The following is an 18612-nucleotide window of genomic DNA, read 5'->3' on the forward strand; positions in this document are numbered from 1 at the left end:
GGAGAACCTGGCGCTTACTGGAACCTTGCAGCAGGAAACGCCTGACAATGGGAGAACCTGATGCTTACTGGAACCTTGCAGCAAAGAGAGACTGGAGCGGGGAGAACCTGACGCTTTTTGGAACCTTGCAACAAGGAGAGCCTGATGCGGGGAGAACCTGACGCTTACTGGAACCTTGCACCAAGGAGAGCCTGATTCGGGGAGAACCTGACGCTAACTGGAACCTTGCAGCAAAGAGAGCCTGATGTGGGGGAACCTAACGCTTACTGGAAGCTTGTGGCAAAGAGAACCTGATGCAGGGAGAACCTGGCTCTTACTGGAACCTCACGGCAAGGAGAACCTGATGCTTACTGGAACCTTGTAGTAAGGAGAGCCTGATGCTTACTGGAACCTTGCAGCAAGGAAAGCCTGACGCTGGGAGAACCTGACACTTAGTGGAACCTTGCAGCAAGGAGAGGTCCTCAAGCGGGGAGAACCTGACACTTACTGGAACCTTCCACCAAGGAGAGGCTGATGCGTGGAGAACCTGACGCTTACTGGAACCCTGCATCTAGGAGAGCCTGACGCGTGGAGAACCTGAGGCTTACTGGAACCTTGCACCATGGAGAGCCTGACGCAGGGAGAACGTGACACTTACCGGAACCTTGCACCAAGGAGAGCCTGACACGTGGAGAACCTGACACTTACTGGAACCTTGCACCAAGGAGAGCCTGACGCAGGGAGAACCTGACACTTACCAGAACCTTGCACCAAGGAAAGCCTGACATGGGGAGAACCTTACGCTTACTGGGACCTTGCACCAAGGAGAACCTGATGCTTACTGGTACCTTGCGGCAGGAAGAGCCTTACGCTTGGGGAACCTGAGGCTTACTGTAAGCTTGTGGCAAGGAGAACCTGATGCGGGGAGAACCTGACCCTTATTGGAACCTTGTGGTAAGGAGAGCTTGACGCTTACCGGAACCTAGCATCAAGGAGAGCCTGAAGCAGGGAGAACCTGACACTTACTGGTACCTTGCGGCAGGGAGAGCCTGCTGTGGGGGGAACCTGGTGCTTACTGGAACCTTGCACTAAGGAGAGCCTGATGTGGGGAGAACATACTGGAACCTTGCACCAAGGAGAACCTGATGTGGGGAGAACCTGATGCTTACTGGAATCTTGCTGCAAGGAGAGCCTGACACGTACTGAACCTTGCACCATGGAGAACCTGACATGGGGAGAACTTGATGCTTCCAGGAACTTTGCATCAAGGAGAGCCTGATGTGGGGAGAACCTGACACTTAATGGAACCTTGCAGTAAGGAGAGCCTGACGCGGGGAGATCCTGATGCTTACTGGAACCTTGCAGCAAGAAGAGCCTGACGCAGGGAGAACCTGATGCTTGCTGGAACCTAGCACCAAGGAGAGCCTGATGGGGGGAGAACCTGATGCTTACTGCAACCTTGCAGCAAGGAGACCCTGGCATGGGGAGAACCTGACGGCTACTGGAACCTTGCACCAAGGAGAGCCTGATTCGGGGTGAACCTGACGCTTACTGGAACCTAGCATCAAGGAGAGCCTGAAGCAGGGAGAACCTGACACTTACTGGTACCTTGCGGCAGGGAGAGCCTTCTGTGGGGGGAACCTGGTGCTTACTGGAACCTTGCACTAAGGAGAGCCTGACCTGGGGAGAACCTGATGCTTACTGGAATCTTGCTGCAAGGAGAGCCTGACGCGTACTGAACCTTGCACCATGGAAAACCTGACATGGGGAGAACTTGATGCTTCCAGGAACTTTGCATCAAGGAGAGCCTGATGTGGAGAGAACCTGACACTTACTGGAACCTTGCAGCAAGGACAGCCTGACGCGGGGAGATCCTGATGCTTACTGGAACCTTGCAGCAAGAAGAGCCTGACGCAGGGAGAACCTGATGCTTGCTGGAACCTTGCAGCAAGGGGAGCCTGATGCAGGGAGAACCTGATGCTTGCTGGAACCTAGCACCAAGGAGAGCCTGATGCGGGGAGAACCTGATGCTTACTGCAACCTTGCAGCAAGGAGACCCTGGCATGGGGAGAACCTGACACTTACTGGAACCTTGCACCAAGGAGAGCCTGATTCGGGGAGAACCTGACGCTTACTGGAACCTTGCAGCAAAGAGAGCCTGATGTGGGGGAACCTAACGCTTACTGGAAGCTTGTGGCAAAGAGAACCTGATGCAGGGAGAACCTGGCCCTTACTGGAACCTTACGGCAAGGAGAATCTGATACTTACTGGAACCTTGCAGCAAGGAAAGCCTGACGCTGGAAGAACCTGGCACTTACTGGAACCTTGCAGCAAGGAGAGGTCCTGAAGCGGGGAGAACCTGACACTTACTGGAACCTTCCACCAAGGAGAGGCTGATGCGTGGAGAACCTGACGCTTACTGGAACCCTGCATCTAGGAGAGCCTGACGCGTGGAGAACCTGAGGCTTACTGGAACCTTGCACCATGGAGAGCCTGACGCAGGGAGAACGTGACACTTACCGGAACCTTGCACCAAGGAGAGCCTGACGCGTGGAGAACCTGATGCTTACTGGAACCTTGCACCAAGGAGAGCCTGACGCAGGGAGAACCTGACACTTGCCAGAACCTTGCACCAAGGAAAGCCTGACATGGGGACAACCTTACGCTTAGTAGAACCTTGCACCAAGGAGAGCCTGATGCAGGGAGAACCTGAAGCTTACTGGAACCTAGCATCAAGGAGAGCCTGATGCAGGGAGAACCTGATGCTTACTGGTACCTTGCGCAGGAAGAGCCTTACGCTTGGGGAACCTGATGCTTACTGTAAGCTTGTGGCAAGGAGAACCTGATGCGGGGAGAACCTGACCCTTACTGGAACCTTGTGGTAAGGAGAGCCTGACGCTTCCCAGAACCTTGCACCAAGGAGAGCCTGACGCGGGGAGAACCTGATGCTTACTGGAACTAGCATCAAGGAGAGCCTGAAGCAGGGAGAACCTGACGCTTACTGGTACCTTGCGGCAGGGAGAGCCTGATGTGGGGGGAACCTGGTGCTTACTGGAACCTTGCACTAAGGAGAGCCTGACGTGGGGAGAACCTGACGCTTACTGGAACCTTGCACCAAGGAGAGCCTGACGTGGGGAGAACCTGATGCTTACTGGAATCTTGCTGCAAGGAGAGCCTGACACGTACTGAACCTTGCACCATGGAGAACCTGACATGGGGAGAACTTGATGCTTACAGGAACCTTGCAGCAAGGAGAGCCTGACACGGGGAGATCCTGATGCTTACTGGAACCTTGCAGCAAGAAGAGCCTGACGCAGGGAGAACCTGATGCTTGCTGGAACCTTGCAGAAAGGGGAGCCTGATGCAGGGAGAACCTGATGCTTGCTGGAACCTAGCACCAAGGAGAACCTGAAGCGGGGAGAACCTGATGCTTATTGGAACCTTGCGTCAAGGAGAGCCTGATGCGGGGAGAACCTGACGCTTACTGGAAAATTGCAGCAAGGAGAGCCTGCCACAGAAAGAACCCGACGCTTAATGGAACCTTACACCAAAGAAAGCATGACGCAGGGAGAAGCTGACTATTACTGGAACCTTGCACCAAGTAGAGCCTGATGCGCGGAGAGCCTGGCACTTACTGGAACCTTGCGGCCAGGAGAGCCTGATGTAGGGCGAACCTCACGCTTACTGGAACCTTGCGGTAAGGAGAGCCTGACACAGGGAGAAATTGACAATAAATGAAATCGTGCACCCAGGAGACCCTGGTGTAGGGAGAACCTGGCGCTTACTGGAACCTTGCGGCCAGGAAAGCCTGATGTAGGGAGAACCTGGCGCTTACTGGAACCTTGCGGCAAGGAGAGCCTGACATGTGAGAACCTGATGCTTACTGGAACCTTGCACCAAGGAGAGCCTAATTCGGGGAGAACCTGACGCTTACTGGAACCTTGCAGCAAAGAGAGCCTGATGTGGGGGAACCTAACGCTTACTGGAAGCTTGTGGCAAAGAGAACCTGATGCAGAGAGAACCTGGCCCTTACTGGAACCTTACGGCAAGGAGAACCTGATGCTTTCTGGAACCTTGCAGCAAGGAGAGCCTGCCACAGAAAGAACCCGACGCTTAATGGAACCTTGCGTCACAGAGAGCCTGACGCGGGGAGAACCTGCCGCTTACTGGAACCTTCCACCAAGGGTACAGTGCACGGGGAGAACCTGACGCTTACTGGAACCTTGCACCAAGGAGAACCTGACATGGGGAGAACCTGACGCTTACTGGAACCTTGCACCAAGGAGAGCCTGATGTGGGGAAAACCTGGCACTTACTGGAACCTTGTGACAAAGAGAACCTGGCACGGGGAGAACTTGATGCTTACCGGAACCTTGCGGCAAAGAGAGCCTGACGTAGGGAGAAACTGACACTAACTGAAATCTTGCATCAAGTAGAGCATGATGCGGGGAGAACCTGGTGCTTACTGGAACCTTGTGGAAAGGATCGCCTGATGTGGGGAGAACCTGGTGCTTACTGGAACCTTGCGGCAAGGAGCGCCTGATGTGGGGAGAACCTGTTGCTTACTGGAACCTTGCACCAAGGAGAGCCTGATGCGAGGAGAACCTGATGCTTACTGGAACCTTGCACCAAGGGGAGCCTGACGCTGGGAGAACCTGATGCTTACTGGAACTTTGTGGTAATGAGATCCTGACGCAGGGAGAACCTGAAACTTACTGGAACATTGAAGGAAGGACAGCCTGACACAGGGAGAACCTCACACTAACTGAAACCTTGCAGCAAGGACAGCCTGATGCGGGGAGAACCTGGCGCTTACTGGAACCTTGCGGCAAGGAGTGCCTGATGTTGGAGAACCTGACTCTTACTGGAACTTTGCACCAAGGAAAGCCTGATGTGGGGAGACCCTGACGCTTTCTGGAACTTTGCACCAAAGAAAGCATGACGCAGGGAGAAGCTGACTATTACTGGAACCTTGCACCAAGTAGAGCCTGATGCGCGGAGAGCCTGGCGCTTACTGGAACCTTGCGGCCAGGAGAGCCTGATGTAGGGAGAACCTCACGCTTACTGGAACCTTGCGGTAAGGAGAGCCTGACACAGGGAGAAACTGACACTATCTGAAATCGTGCACCCAGGAGACCCTGGTGTAGGAAGAACCTGGCGCTTACTGGAACCTTGCGGCCAGGAGAGCCTGATGTATGGAGAACCTGGCGCTTACTGGAACCTTGCGGCAAGGAGAGCCTGACATGTGAGAACCTGACGCTTACTGGAACCTTGCACCAAGGAGAGCCTGATTCGGGGAGAACCTGACGCTTACTGGAACCTTGCAGCAAAGAGAGCCTGATGTGGGGGAACCTAACGCTTACTGGAAGCTTGTGGCAAAGAGAACCTGATGCAGGGAGAACCTGGCCCTTACTGGAACCTTACAGCAAGGAGAACCTGATGCTTACTGGAACCTTGCAGCAAGGAAAGCCTGACGCTGGGAGAACCTGACACTTACTGGAACCTTGCAGCAAGGAGAGGTCCCGAAGCGGGGAGAACCTGACACTTACTGGAACCTTCCACCAAGGAGAGGCTGATGCGTGGAGAACCTGACGCTTACTGGAACCCTGCATCTAGGAGAGCCTGACGCGTGGAGAACCTGAGGCTTACTGGAACCTTGCACCATGGAGAGCCTGACGCAGGGAGAACGTGACACTTACCAGAACCTTGCACCAAGGAGAGCCTGACGCGTGGAGAACCTGACGCTTACTGGAACCTTGCACCAAGGAGAGCCTGACGCAGGGTGAACCTGACACTTGCCAGAACCTTGCACCAAGGAAAGCCTGACATGGGGAGAACCTTACGCTTAGTAGAACCTTGCACCAAGGAGAGCCTGATGCAGGGAGAACCTGAAGCTTACTGGAACCTAGCATCAAGGAGAGCCTGAAGCAGGGAGAACCTGACGCTTACTGGTACCTTGCGGCAGGGAGAGCCTGATATGGGGAACCTGGGGCTTACTGGAACCTTGCACTAAGGAGAGCCTGATGTGGGGAGAACCTGACGCTTACTGGAACCTTGCACCAAGGAGAGCCTGACGTGGGGAGAACCTGATGCTTACTGGAATCTTGCTGCAAGGAGAGCCTGACACGTACTGAACCTTGCACCATGGAGAACCTGACATGGGGAGAACTTGATGCTTACAGGAACCTTGCAGCAAGGAGAGCCTGACACGGGGAGATCCTGATGCTTACTGGAACCTTGCAGCAAGAAGAGCCTGACGCAGGGAGAACCTGATGCTTGCTGGAACCTTGCAGCAAGGGGAGCCTGACGTGGGGAGAACTTGATGCTTACAGGAACCTTGCAGCAAGGAGAGCCTGACACGGGGAGATCCTGATGCTTACTGGAACCTTGCAGCAAGAAGAGCCTGACGCAGGGAGAACCTGATGCTTGCTGGAACCTTGCAGCAAGGGGAGCCTGATGCAGGGAGAACCTGATGCTTGCTGGAACCTAACACCAAGGAGAACCTGAAGCAGGGAGAACCTGATGCTTATTGGAACCTTGCATCAAGGAGAGCCTGATGCGGGGAGAACCTGACGCTTACTGGAACCTTGCAGCAAGGAGAGCCTGCCACAGAAAGAACCCGACGCTTAATGGAACCTTGCGTCACAGAGAGCCTGACGCGGGGAGAACCTGCTGCTTACTGGAACCTTGCACCAAGAGTACAGTGCACAGGGAGAACCTGACGCTTACTGGAACCTTGCACCAAGGAGAGCCTGATGCGAGGAGAACCTGATGTTTACTGGAACCTTGCACCAAGGGGAGCCTGACGCTGGGAGAACCTGATGCTTACTGGAACTTTGTGGTAATGAGATCCTGACGCGGGGAGAACCTGAAACTTACCGGAACATTGAAGGAAGGACAGCCTGACACAGGGAGAACCTCACACTAACTGAAACCTTGCAGCAAGGACAGCCTGATGCGCAGAGAGCCTGGCGCTTACTGGAACCTTGCGGCCAGGAGAGCCTGATGTAGGGCGAACCTCACGCTTACTGGAACCTTGCGATAAGGAGAGCCTGACACAGGGAGAAACTGACACTAACTGAAATCGTGCACCCAGGAGACCCTGGGGTAGGGAGAACCTGGCGCTTACTGGAACCTTGCGGCCAGGAGAGCCTGATGTAGGGAGAACCTGGCGCTTACTGGAACCTTGCGGCAAGGAGAGCCTGACATGTGAGAACCTGATGCTTACGGGAGCCTTGCAGCAAGGAGAGCCTGACACAGGGAGAAACTGACACTAACTGAAATCTTGCACCAAGGAGATCCTGTAGCTGGGAGAACCTGCCGCTTACTGGAATCTTGCGGCAAGGAGAGCATGATGTGGGAGAACCTGACGCTTACTGGAACCTTGCACCAAGGAGAGCCTTACGTGGGAGAACCTGGTGCTTACTGGAACCTTGTGGCAAGGAGACCCTGACGTGGGAGAACCTGACGTGAGGAGGCTGTGTTTTTTGTCTTCCTCCAGGGGCCCGATGGCCTTGATGCACACTTCGAAATCTCTGACCCATCTCTTCCATCGGGGCCTAGACTGCTGGTCTCCGACAGATCAAAGTGTGTGGGTAGCTGTGTGATGAGGCTGTCCTGTGATCTAGAGGGTAGGACCGCTGCTAGGGTGAGGGGAACTGTCAGCTGGGATCCTGACGGGTTCTCATCATCCGACATCTTGGGTGGTGGTGGGTATGGACTGTGTTCATGAGGCCTGTGTCACTGGCTGTGAAGTGGGCCACTCGGTGCCTATCTTTAATGCTCTGCTGGTTTTGCAGTGGGGCTGGTGTTGGGAAATCTGCAGGGCCCCCTTAAGTGTAATTGACCTTGGTTTGTCGTGTGATGATCTCCACAGCGAGTTGAGGCCCTCAACCCGGCTGCACTTGGGCCTGCAGCTTGCTTCTCTTCACGTGCCGGCTCCTGCAGCCTGGCTAATTGCGCAAGCACATGCACTCTCCGGGACCTGGCCGGAGATCAGCGCCGTCTTCTTTGTCACTCGTGCCTTCCCAGCATCCAGGACCCGAGGCAGGGCTAACGGTGCTTCCACGCACACGATTCCTCCTTCCCACATGATTTTCTCCTCGCGGCAGGGACTCGGCCCGCCTCGTCGCCAATGTTAAATCCGACCCCGCGGGTTGCGTCAACACTATGGCCTACACGGCTTCTCTCAGCGCAGCATGTGTTTGGGAGAAAAGAGGCGGGCACAGGCAGAGAGATAGAACGTGTGTCTTTATTCCCTGCTACTCCATTCCAAGCCCCCGCCCCTGCCCATTCCCATAAGCCCCGTGTCGCTGTCCACATGAAACCGACGTGGGCTTCAGCAACGTCAACCCCCCCCTTACTTAACATAATGTTGTACTTCAGTTCATTTCTTCTATGAGTCTCTGGGGCCGGTTCCTGGCCCTCTGTGGCCTTCCCGTCACATGCTGAGTGGGCTTCAACAGCGTCACACCCCCAAGTGTCGTGCCACAGGAGAAATAGCCATTTGCCTATCAGTGGGGTCCAGCAGCGACAGACCAGGCTACCCAGAGCATCCCCAGACCCATGGTTTAGCCGCATATATATTACTCTTATTAAGGTTGAAATCCCTGGGCGCTTTCACATGTTCCAAACAGGTAAGGGCCTCTCAACTGAGAATGAGCAAGGCTGCATGGCTGAGCCACGTGCCCACTCACGAGGCCTTACCAGGGTGGCGGGCATCTGGCTATTTCTCCTCTCCTGGTGTTAGACCCTCGTGTCCTTGCTCTCGGCAACCCTCCAGACCATTGTTTTTCAGCCATCACTCTTCAGTGTTGCGATAGTTACCCCAAGTGGGATGGGTACACCCAGAATTTGGGCATAGAGATCCCAGGCACACCTCGCCGTTGTCGCCCAATGAGCCTGGAACATGCCTGGGGATGCTTGTGGTCTCCGGCAGAAGGGATGTGACCGAGCAGTGCGGACTGGACTGGCTCTTTTGGGGGGCTGGGAGGGACTAGGCCTGATTTGTATATATTCTGCCCCCTTCTGTAAAGGTCTTGGCTGGCTGAGCAACGTTACTTTGGAGGGCTGACCACCAGAGCAAATAGCCAGTGGTTATGATTTATTCAAAACTGTGCTATTCTGCCCAGTGGTCTTGCTGAGATATAAAAGGTGCTTGGTCTTCAGCTTTACCCCACTTAAAATAATTGGTCCGATAGCACAGCCAGTAAAGCGCTCGCTTCTGTAGAGTGCTAGCTTTGACATCTGTGCAGAGCCTCCCGAAGCAGGTTTGAATCCCAGGAGGGCCAAATGCCCTTTTATCCTTCCAAGGTCGATAAATGAGCACCACACACCATGGGTAATAATAAGCAGCGCTCAGATGCTTGAGGGTTCGTAGCGCTATATAAATGCTAAATGATTATTAATTAAGCCACTAAGTGACTCCATTATTGGTAGCTTGTGTTGTATGTTTTTTTTTATGCCTACAGCTCACGCAACCCAGTTCAACCCATAATATTCCCCTGCCCTGATTGGCTGTTTGGGATGTTCTGATTACTTACCGGTAATCTTCATTACTCCTAGTCCTACTCTTCCTCGTCACAGTACTTACCTCATGAGGCACCCGCCTCCGACACAGGACCTTCTTCTATTTCTTCTTATTTCTATAACTCCTCCCTCACACCCACGTCACTTAGTTTCATATTACCAAGCCGTAGTATGGGACCTTCCCCGCAGGGAGGGTGAGGAGGGTCGTCAGTACTGTGACGAGGAAGAGTAGGACTAGGAATAATGAAGATTACCGGGAAGTAATCAGAACATTACCTCCACGTCCACTCTTCCTCGTCCCAGTACTTACCTCATGAGGTATACCAAAACAACAAACGGGGAAAAAGGTCCCAATGAGACACAGAGTCAAAACAGTGCAGAAACACACACCTTTAATAACTCCAATTTTACATCCCCACAGACAAAACTCCAACCCCGAAGGAACCAACCCCCGAGTGGGAGACATTCAACCTATAGTGGTTGATGAAGGTGCTCTGATCAGCCCAAGTGGCAGCTCTACATATCTCCTGTAGAGAAACCCCCCTAACATCGGCCCAGGAGGCCGCCAAACCTCTGGTGGACCGCCCCTGAACGTGCGCAGGCACAGGCAGGCCCGAAGCCACATAGGCCATGGAGACCACAAGACGGATCCATCGGCTAATGGACACTACAGATGCCTTACGCCCAGCCCCAGCCGGGCCAAAAGTAATCAGAAGACTGTCAGAGCGGCGGAAAGGGGCAGTTCTAGCCAAGTACTCCAACACCGCCCGCCGCACATCAATGTCATGCCAAGCCACTTCCTCTGGCGTTTGCGGATTTTGAAAAAAGGCAGGGAGAACCAGATCCTGAGAGGTGTGAAAACGAGAAACAACTTTAGGGAGAAACTTCGGATCACACCTTAGCACCACCGAGTCCGGCAGAACCCTCAGGAAAGGGGGGTGACATAACAGAGCCCCAATCTCCCCAAGCCTACGGGCAGAAGTTATGGCAATCAGAAAAGCAGTCTTCAGCGTCAGATGTTTCATATCAATTTCGGAAATGGGCTCAAAGGGAGGCCCTTGAAGAAACTTTAAGACAAGAGGGAGATCCCAAGAAGGAAACCCCTTATAAGTACAAGGACGGGAAGAAGAAAAACCCCTGAGCAACTTCCCCACCAACACCTCCCCATCCAAGTGCCCATCAGAGTCCCCCAAAAGGAATTTTATGGAGGCCCACTGAGAGCAAAGCGTGGAAACCGCCAGGCCCTTGTCAAACCCATCCCAGAGGAATTGAAGGATAGCGGGGAGGCCAGAACGCAGGGGGGGGATCCCAGACCACCCACACCAGTCCCGGAAATGGCTCCAATGTCTGCCGTAAGCCTTAAAGAGTGGAGGGTCTAAGAGCATTCATTATGGAATCCACCACAGGACCAGAAAACCCCTGAGATATCAGCCTGGCCGTGCAATATCCACACTGCCCATTGTATCTGGCGGACCCCCAACCGTAGCTCCCCCAGAAGGGGACAAGGCCACTTCGGAACCAGCCAAGGCTCCTGGCACCGAAGCTCCAACAGAGAGGGGAACCAACTCCGGCGGGGCCAGTACGGAGCGAACAACAATACAGTCACTCTGGATATTCTGATGCGCTGAACCACCCGAGGCAGAAGAGGAATAGGTGGAAAAGCATAAAGGAGACCCTGAGGCCACTGCACAGAGAGGGCGTCCACCCCCCACGCACCCTCTGTCTGAAAACGAGAGCAGAAGAGGGGAACTTTTGCTGAGGCTGGAGATGCAAACAGGTCCAGAATAGGGGTCCCGAACCTGACACAGATCTCTGCAAAAACCTGGGTCGAGAGGACCAGTTCCACCGAGGAGGGAAACCGGCGGCTGAGTAGATCCGCCCGAACATTGTCCACCCCCCTGATATGTGAAGCCACCAGGGACACCAGATGTGATTCCCCCCAAGCACCTATCTGAGCTGCCAGGGCATTCAAGGAGCGGCCGGAACCCCCTTGGCGGTTGACGTATGCCAAAGCTGTCGTATTGTCCGTCCGGACCAAAACTGCCCGGCCCATCAGCAACCTCCTGAAGTACACCAGAGCCCGGAGAATGGCACACAACTCTCGCCAATTGGATGTCCGATGGCTCTCTTCTGGATCCCACAACCCCTGAGCAGAGAGGACTCCCACGTAGCTCCCCAGCCCCTTCCACTGGCGTCAGTAGCAAGTGTGGTCACAGGAGGAATGATCAGGGACACCCCAGCCCGTAGTTTCGGAACCCTCAACCACCACTGCAGGGAGACCCGCAGCGCCAGAGACACCGGAATCAAAGCCTCGAAAGCTTGAGATGAAGGGAGCCAGTGGGAGAGAAAGTAGGACACCAGGGGGCATAGATGAAGACGGACCCAGGGAACTAGAAACACGCAAGAAGCCATGTGCCCCTGCAATTTCAGCAATAGGCGGGCCGGGACATACTGCCTCCCGAGAACCCTGCCCAGAACAGTCAGCAAGCGACGGACCCTCTCCAGGGACAGGAACACCTTCCCCATCCTGGTGCAAACCTGTGCACCAATGAAAACTAGATCCTGAGAAGCCTCCAGTTGGGACTTCTGCCAGTTCACCAGGAAACCCCAGTCCTGCAATGCCTGGCAGACCAATCGGAGATGAGAAATGACAGTCTGCCGGCAGGACGCTTTGATCAACCAATCGTCCAGGTAGGGAAATATCTGAATGCCCCGCAGATGTAAGTGCGCCACCAGGGGAGCCACCAGCTTGGTGAAAACTCTGGGGGCAGATCGCAGTCCGAACGGGAGCACCCTGAACTGAAAATGTCGGGATCCCACTGCAAAGCGGAAGAACTTCATGTGCCAGGGACGGAGAGCCACATGGTAATAAGCGTCCTGGAGATCCAGAGATGTCATCCAATCCCCCTTTAATAACATCGGAAGAATGTTCTGTAAAGTCTCCATCTTGAAGTGTTCCTTTTGGACAAAGCAGTTCAGGGCTTTGAGGTCCAGAATTAGATGGTACTTCCCCGAAGGTTTGGGGACCAGGAACACCCGTGAGTAGAACCCCTGACCCAGCACAGGGAGAGGAACGGCCATGATGGCCGCCTTCAACACTAATTCGGAAAGCGCGGCGTCCATGGCCAACCTCTTGAGCCGAGACCTGGGAACCACAGTCCGAACCATGCAATACTGGACAGGAGGAGACAGGAAATGCCCTCGATACCCCCATCGTACTGTGTCCAGAACCCATGAGTCGGAACACCACCTTTCCCATACTGGAAAAAACTGCCGGAGCCGCCCGCCCACCGGCAATTCCAAACCGTCAGGACTTAGGTGCTGGCCCAGGACGTGAAGAGCGTGGAGGACCCCGACCCCCCCTGGCTCTCCGAAAAGAATGTGATGAGGAGCCAGGAAAAGACCTGCTGGTCACTGGACCAGCCCCAGAGGAAGACTTCTTGGCCGTTGAAGGAGGCTTGCGTCGAAGTCTGTCAGCATGTTTGTCCGCCCTAAAAACTTTGTGCACCTTATCCTCAAGGCAATCACCAAAAAGGCTGGACCCAGTGAAAAGAAGTTTCAGGGCAGCCGCCTTCTGAGACCCATCAGTCTTCGAGTCCCTTAGGTGCAAATGCCTCCGGGCAGATACACCAGCCCCCATGGCCATGGCTGAGCCACGCACCCCATCAAAAGCCAATTTAGCCAAAAACCCAACATGTCTCAGCATGTCTGTAAGCAAAAGGGCACAATCAGAGCCTTCATTGACATCCTTTTTCAACTTCCTGAAACCATTTACACTGTTTCAGCTGTGTAGGAACCATAGACATTTGCTCGAAGGGCCAGATGCGCCCCTGCATGAACCTTCTTAAGGCCGGAATTAACTCGGCGGTCCACTGGATCCCGGACGGCCGCCTCCTCGGCCGACATAGAGGAGCGACCCACCAGGCTGGCGAGGATATCGTCGACCTCAACTGGATCAGACAGCAAAGTCTCGCCCTTCAAACGGTAAAGTTTGGACATGAAGCGGGGCATTGCAATCTTCTCCGGGTCATGCCATTCACGGAGGATTTTTTCCCTGGATATCGGAAACCAATGGCAACCCCTTCCTAGGTGTATGCCTATCCTGGGGAATAGAAGGGTCGGCCCCCTCCACCGGCACCAGGGGCTCTGAAAATCCCATGCAATCCCCAACCTGAGCCAGCACCTCCTCCACTCCCTCTCTGTCCAGATACTTCCCTACAGCATCAGCCGAAGAGGAACAAGAAGAGGCCGATGACTCAGTGCCAGAAGAATAGGAGGATGAGGAAGACAGACGCCTGCGCTTGTGTCCATGAGCACGTGTGCGACTCCCTCTACGATGCTTAAGCAGCTTCTTCAACTCCTTTCTGGTCAGGGAAAAACGCTTAGCCTTCTTCTTTCTCTTTCTGTGTAAATCAGGAGAAGAGGAAGACGAAGAAGAAGAAGACAGGACCAGATGCCTGCTCTTTGCAGAATGTTTTCCCATGTTGAGTAAGCTCAAAAACAGTGACCAAGGAAGCCTGCTTCACCAAAGACCCCTGTACACCGAATCAAGGCTCCACATACAAACAATTGCTAACGTGCCTCTCCCACATTCAAATAGAGGCCAGAAAGAACAACAACCAATAGGAACAACATCAATTAATTCCCATGGCAACATGCCTGCAGCACCAGAGGAGGAGCCCCCCCTCCTCCGGAGCACGTGGCTCAAACAAGAAAAAGGAGCCGCCAATCCGTGCACAGCCGCCCATGCAGCATGGCCATGCAACAGGAAAAACATGCCCCCTTCTCCTTACCTTAACCCGGGTCCGTTCTCCCAGAACCCGGGCCACGATGCCCTGCGCTGGCCAAAGCCCAGCAGAAACCAGGCAAGGCAGCCTGACTCAACCGGGTCCCAAGCCCCGCAGGGAACCCAGGAGTCTTGCCACACCTGAGGGAGCCGAAGGCCCCGCCACACAGCCCCACCAGGGGGCCAGCATTCGGAGCTCCCCAGCGCCCCGCGCTGGGAAGAAAAAACAAGCCCAACCTGCAGGAAAAATTAAACTAAGTGACGTGGGTGTGGGGGAGGAGTTATAGAAATAAGAAGAAATAGAAGAAGGTCCTGTGTCCGAGGCGGGTGCCTCATGAGGTAAGTACTGGGACGAGGAAGAGAGGACGTGGAGGTAATGAACCTTTGCCAGCTCTCCACGGAATGGACTGTTTCCTTCAGCTCGCCTGCCGTGGTCAAGGGCGTTGTGACTGCTTAAGAGACTTGGCCCTGTCACTCTGAGCCTTGAGCGCGCCCTAGTGACCTTTTGAGGCACTGCATGAATTTTTCAAAACACCAAAACACAATGCAAAGTCAATATTTGGCAAGAAAAACCAGTGACATATTGCCAAAGTCAACACAGTGAGCACATAAAATAATAATACAATTGTACCTTTGCAGTTAATTGGCTGTTTTATTTTATGTGCACTGTTTCCTCCAGCGCCAGGCACACATGTGTTGCTTTCCACCCTGGCATTTAGGGCATTGAGACGCCTCTATTTGTATAAGGGAGTTTTTCTTTGCTGCAGGGAATGTGGGGAGTGAGTGTCCTGGCTGTCCTTGTATGCAGGATAGTACAGGAGAACGCGTCACTCTCGGCCTCGCTCTCCCTGGTCACTTCTCGTGGTTTCTATTTTTTATTGTGCCAACCATGGGCAGGCCTTGGTAGCTGCCAGTCTTAGCAGCGATGCACACTGGCTGGTGAGACCTAATACCCCCTTACCCCTAAAAATGGGGCACCACAAGGAGAGAGGTTCAAAACACAGAAAAGGGGGGGAGCAGCGGCTAGACAGGAAGAGGTGCAGGGTTAATTAATTAGTCTTTTATAAAGCGCTTAATAGCCAATACCAGTTTCTAAGCGCAGGACCGGGATTCAAACCTGCGTTGCTCTGTGTTGTCTTGCTCCCAAGACAAACACGTTGACCCCGAGCTATCCTCCAGGCCATAGCAAAGGGTGTGGTAATAAAAGCGAAGTCGGCAAGGCCCTTACTTAAAAGCGGCACACAAACGTCCCAACAGTTCTGCTCGTGCGCTGCAGCTGTCTGAACCACAAGGGTACTGTGCAGGTACAAATGTAGGCTCGTGGCACTTGTGGGCACTAGACCGCGCAGAGTCCACGGGGAGAAAGTAAGTGGTCACGTGGACCTAGGGCTGAGTCCCAAAGAATATCACCCAGAATGTAGGTGGCCACGGAAGTAAGGAGGCAAGGCCTGACTAGAGGCCGAAGAGCAGAATCGGGACCGCTTTGCGGCTCCTCAGATGAGTGCTTGTGCAGCAGCGGGAACAATTCCTGAGCCCTCCCTTCCCAGGAGCAATCATTATTCCTTATGCGGGGCACGGGCGTGGAACCCGAGCCAGTGCTGCCATTAAGTGAACCCCTGCTAAATAAAGCGGCTGCAGCCTGCTTCTAGCCACCAATGCCCATTATTGGGGCAAGGTGATATGATATATGATCTGATGTGGCATCTATAATGCGCCTGTAGACAAGTGTTTCTAGGCGCGACAAGACAAGGAGGGGACAACAAGGGAGGACAAAATAACAATCGTGCTAGGTCTTGTGTCATTCAGATCATGCAAGTGCAGGGAGGCGGGGAGGGGAGAAGTGCCAGGGGGAGGGGGAAGTGCAGTTAACTCACAAGTGCAGCCAGGGGGTGGCTCATAAGTGCAGAGAGAAGGGACTGTAGGGTTGCAGATACACACCCTTCAGTGCTGGGGTGCCCGGAGGCAGTGCGCAGGGCAACTGGACATGCAGGAGCCTGGGCCCAAGTTCAGAGGGTGACCAGGTGACCAGTGCCCGGAGCACTCAGGTGCATCAGCAGGGGAGAGGAAGAGAGAAAGTGGAAGCGAAAATGAAGGTCCTGAGTTGCTTCCGGGACCGGAGGTGGTTCTGCTCAAGCTTGAGAGAGGCAGGGAGGCTGTTCCAGAGGGAGGCCCCAACCGAGGAGATAGATCTGCCTCCAAATCTCGGCTTGGAGAAGCATCTGACCCTCACAGAGTTGGAGGTGGCTGAACGAAGAGCTTGAGAAGGAAGATGTTTTGGAAGAGAAAGTTGGAGGTAGAGCGGTCCCAGGCTTCAGAAAGACTTGTAGACAATGCTGAGAGTCTTGAAGTTGATCCTTGCAGCCACGGGCAGCCAGTGAAGAGATTGCAGAGCTGGAGAAATACGATCCCCGGGCAGAAGCCTACTTGCAAATCTCCAGAGTTCCATATAGGCCAGTCCACCGCTGCCCAGGGTGCAGAGGCCTCCCTGGAATTCTGCAGAGTTCCCTAAAGGCCAGTCCACCCCTGCCCAGGCTGCAGAAGCCTACCAGGAAATCTCCAGAGTTCCCTATGGGCCAGTCCACCCCTAACCAGCATGTAGAGTCCCACCAGGAAATATGCAGAGTTCCCTAAAGGCCAGTCCACCCCTGCCCAGGGTGCAGAAGTCTATTGGGAAATCCCCAGAGTTCTCTAAAGGCCAGTCCACCCCTGCCCAGGGTGCAGAAGTCTATTGGGAAATCCCCAGAGTTCTCTAAAGGCCAGTCCACCCCTGCGCATGTGCATTCCTGTTTGCCATTATACACATCACACTGACAAAGCACGTATGCGCGAAACATATGTAGCCGCAGAGCGGAACACTAGTAGTGTGTGTTTCTTTGCTTATTTATGTCATGCTAACATAAAGCCACTGGATTACTGCATCGACACGTCACTTTCACTAATCTTTCACGAGCCAGCTTGATGTGGACCATGTGGGTCTCCTGGCAGATGGGGCATCACACAAGATTTGTCTCCCGGTGCTTGGATTCCCAGGAAAATAGAAAGGGTCGATGATCTGTACACCCTCGCACCGAGGCCTTGAACACCCAAGCTTCCTTTATACAGCTCTGGAACGCCCACACACTGGAACTGTGCTGGCGGCCCTCACACCACCAATATCCCATCCTGGGACACTCACCCACTTGTGTCTAGGTCTCCAGCTCTCGCTCAGGTTGTATGCAGGCCCCAAACACTTACACAGCAATGCACGGGGCCCCTGCACCCACTACAGGCAGGCCTGAGTGCCTTACGTGCCCTGCATTCAGGTTGGGACCCCTCACTCTCAGACTTTGCATCCAGACATTAAACCTCCCCACTGTCTGTATGTAGACCTTGACTCTGCAGCCCCCTGCATGCGACTTGACATTCACACCTTTTACATCCAGATGTTTAAACCTCCCACCTTATACATAATGCCTGGGGCCCACAAATATCCTGCATGCAGGACTCGACTCCTGACAAGCATGGCCACCCAGCCTTGAACCTCTTAGCTCAGAATCCAGGACTGGGACCCTCACATCTTGAGAGACCCATGTGGGACTCACATCGTCTTGAGAGACTCTGGCTCAAATCTCCTTCGCTTTCCAACCAAACCTCATATTTCTCTTACCACTCTCTTTATGACTCTTGTCTCGCCTCGGCTAAACGCTCTTACTACTCTAACCTTCTCCACTCCCAAGCCTCCCACCCTCGCTGCATCTTCCAAACCCTCTCCCGTCTTCTCTCCCCTCCTACCCCTGACCCTTCAGCCTCTTCTACCCTTTCTCCCTCTGACTTTGCTAACTACTTCTCCTCCAGGATTCTTGCCCTTCGGCAAAAAATCAATTGCTCCTCTTATTCCCCCCCCTTCTCCTTCTCTCCCCTCCCCCTCATCCTGCATGTCCGACTTCTCGCCTGTCTCCCCTTCTGAAGTCTCCATCCTCCTCTCCAGAGCCCACCCCACATCTGCTCCAACTGACCTTCTCCCCTCCCTTCTTATCCCTAGGATGTACCCTCTTCTTACTCCCTACTTAACTTCCTTCTTCAACACCTGCCTTTCCTCAGCTACCTTTCCCTCTGCTTTCAAGCAAGCCACCATCATTCTGGTTTTGAAGAAACCTTCTGCTGACCCCCTGCTCACCTCTAACTTCCGTCCTAGCTCTCTTCTCCCATTCCTCTCTAAACTACTCGAGCGCCTCGCCTACTCTCAGCTCTCAACCTTTGTCACCAATCTCTCTCTCCTACCCACCTCCCAATCTGGCTTCCGTCCTAAACACTCTCCTGAAACTGCCCTCACCTGCATC

Source organism: Ambystoma mexicanum, chromosome 13 (assembly GCF_040938575.1).
Source record: "Ambystoma mexicanum isolate Mex_15411 chromosome 13, UKY_AmexF1_1, whole genome shotgun sequence".
NCBI lineage: Eukaryota > Metazoa > Chordata > Amphibia > Caudata > Ambystomatidae > Ambystoma > Ambystoma mexicanum.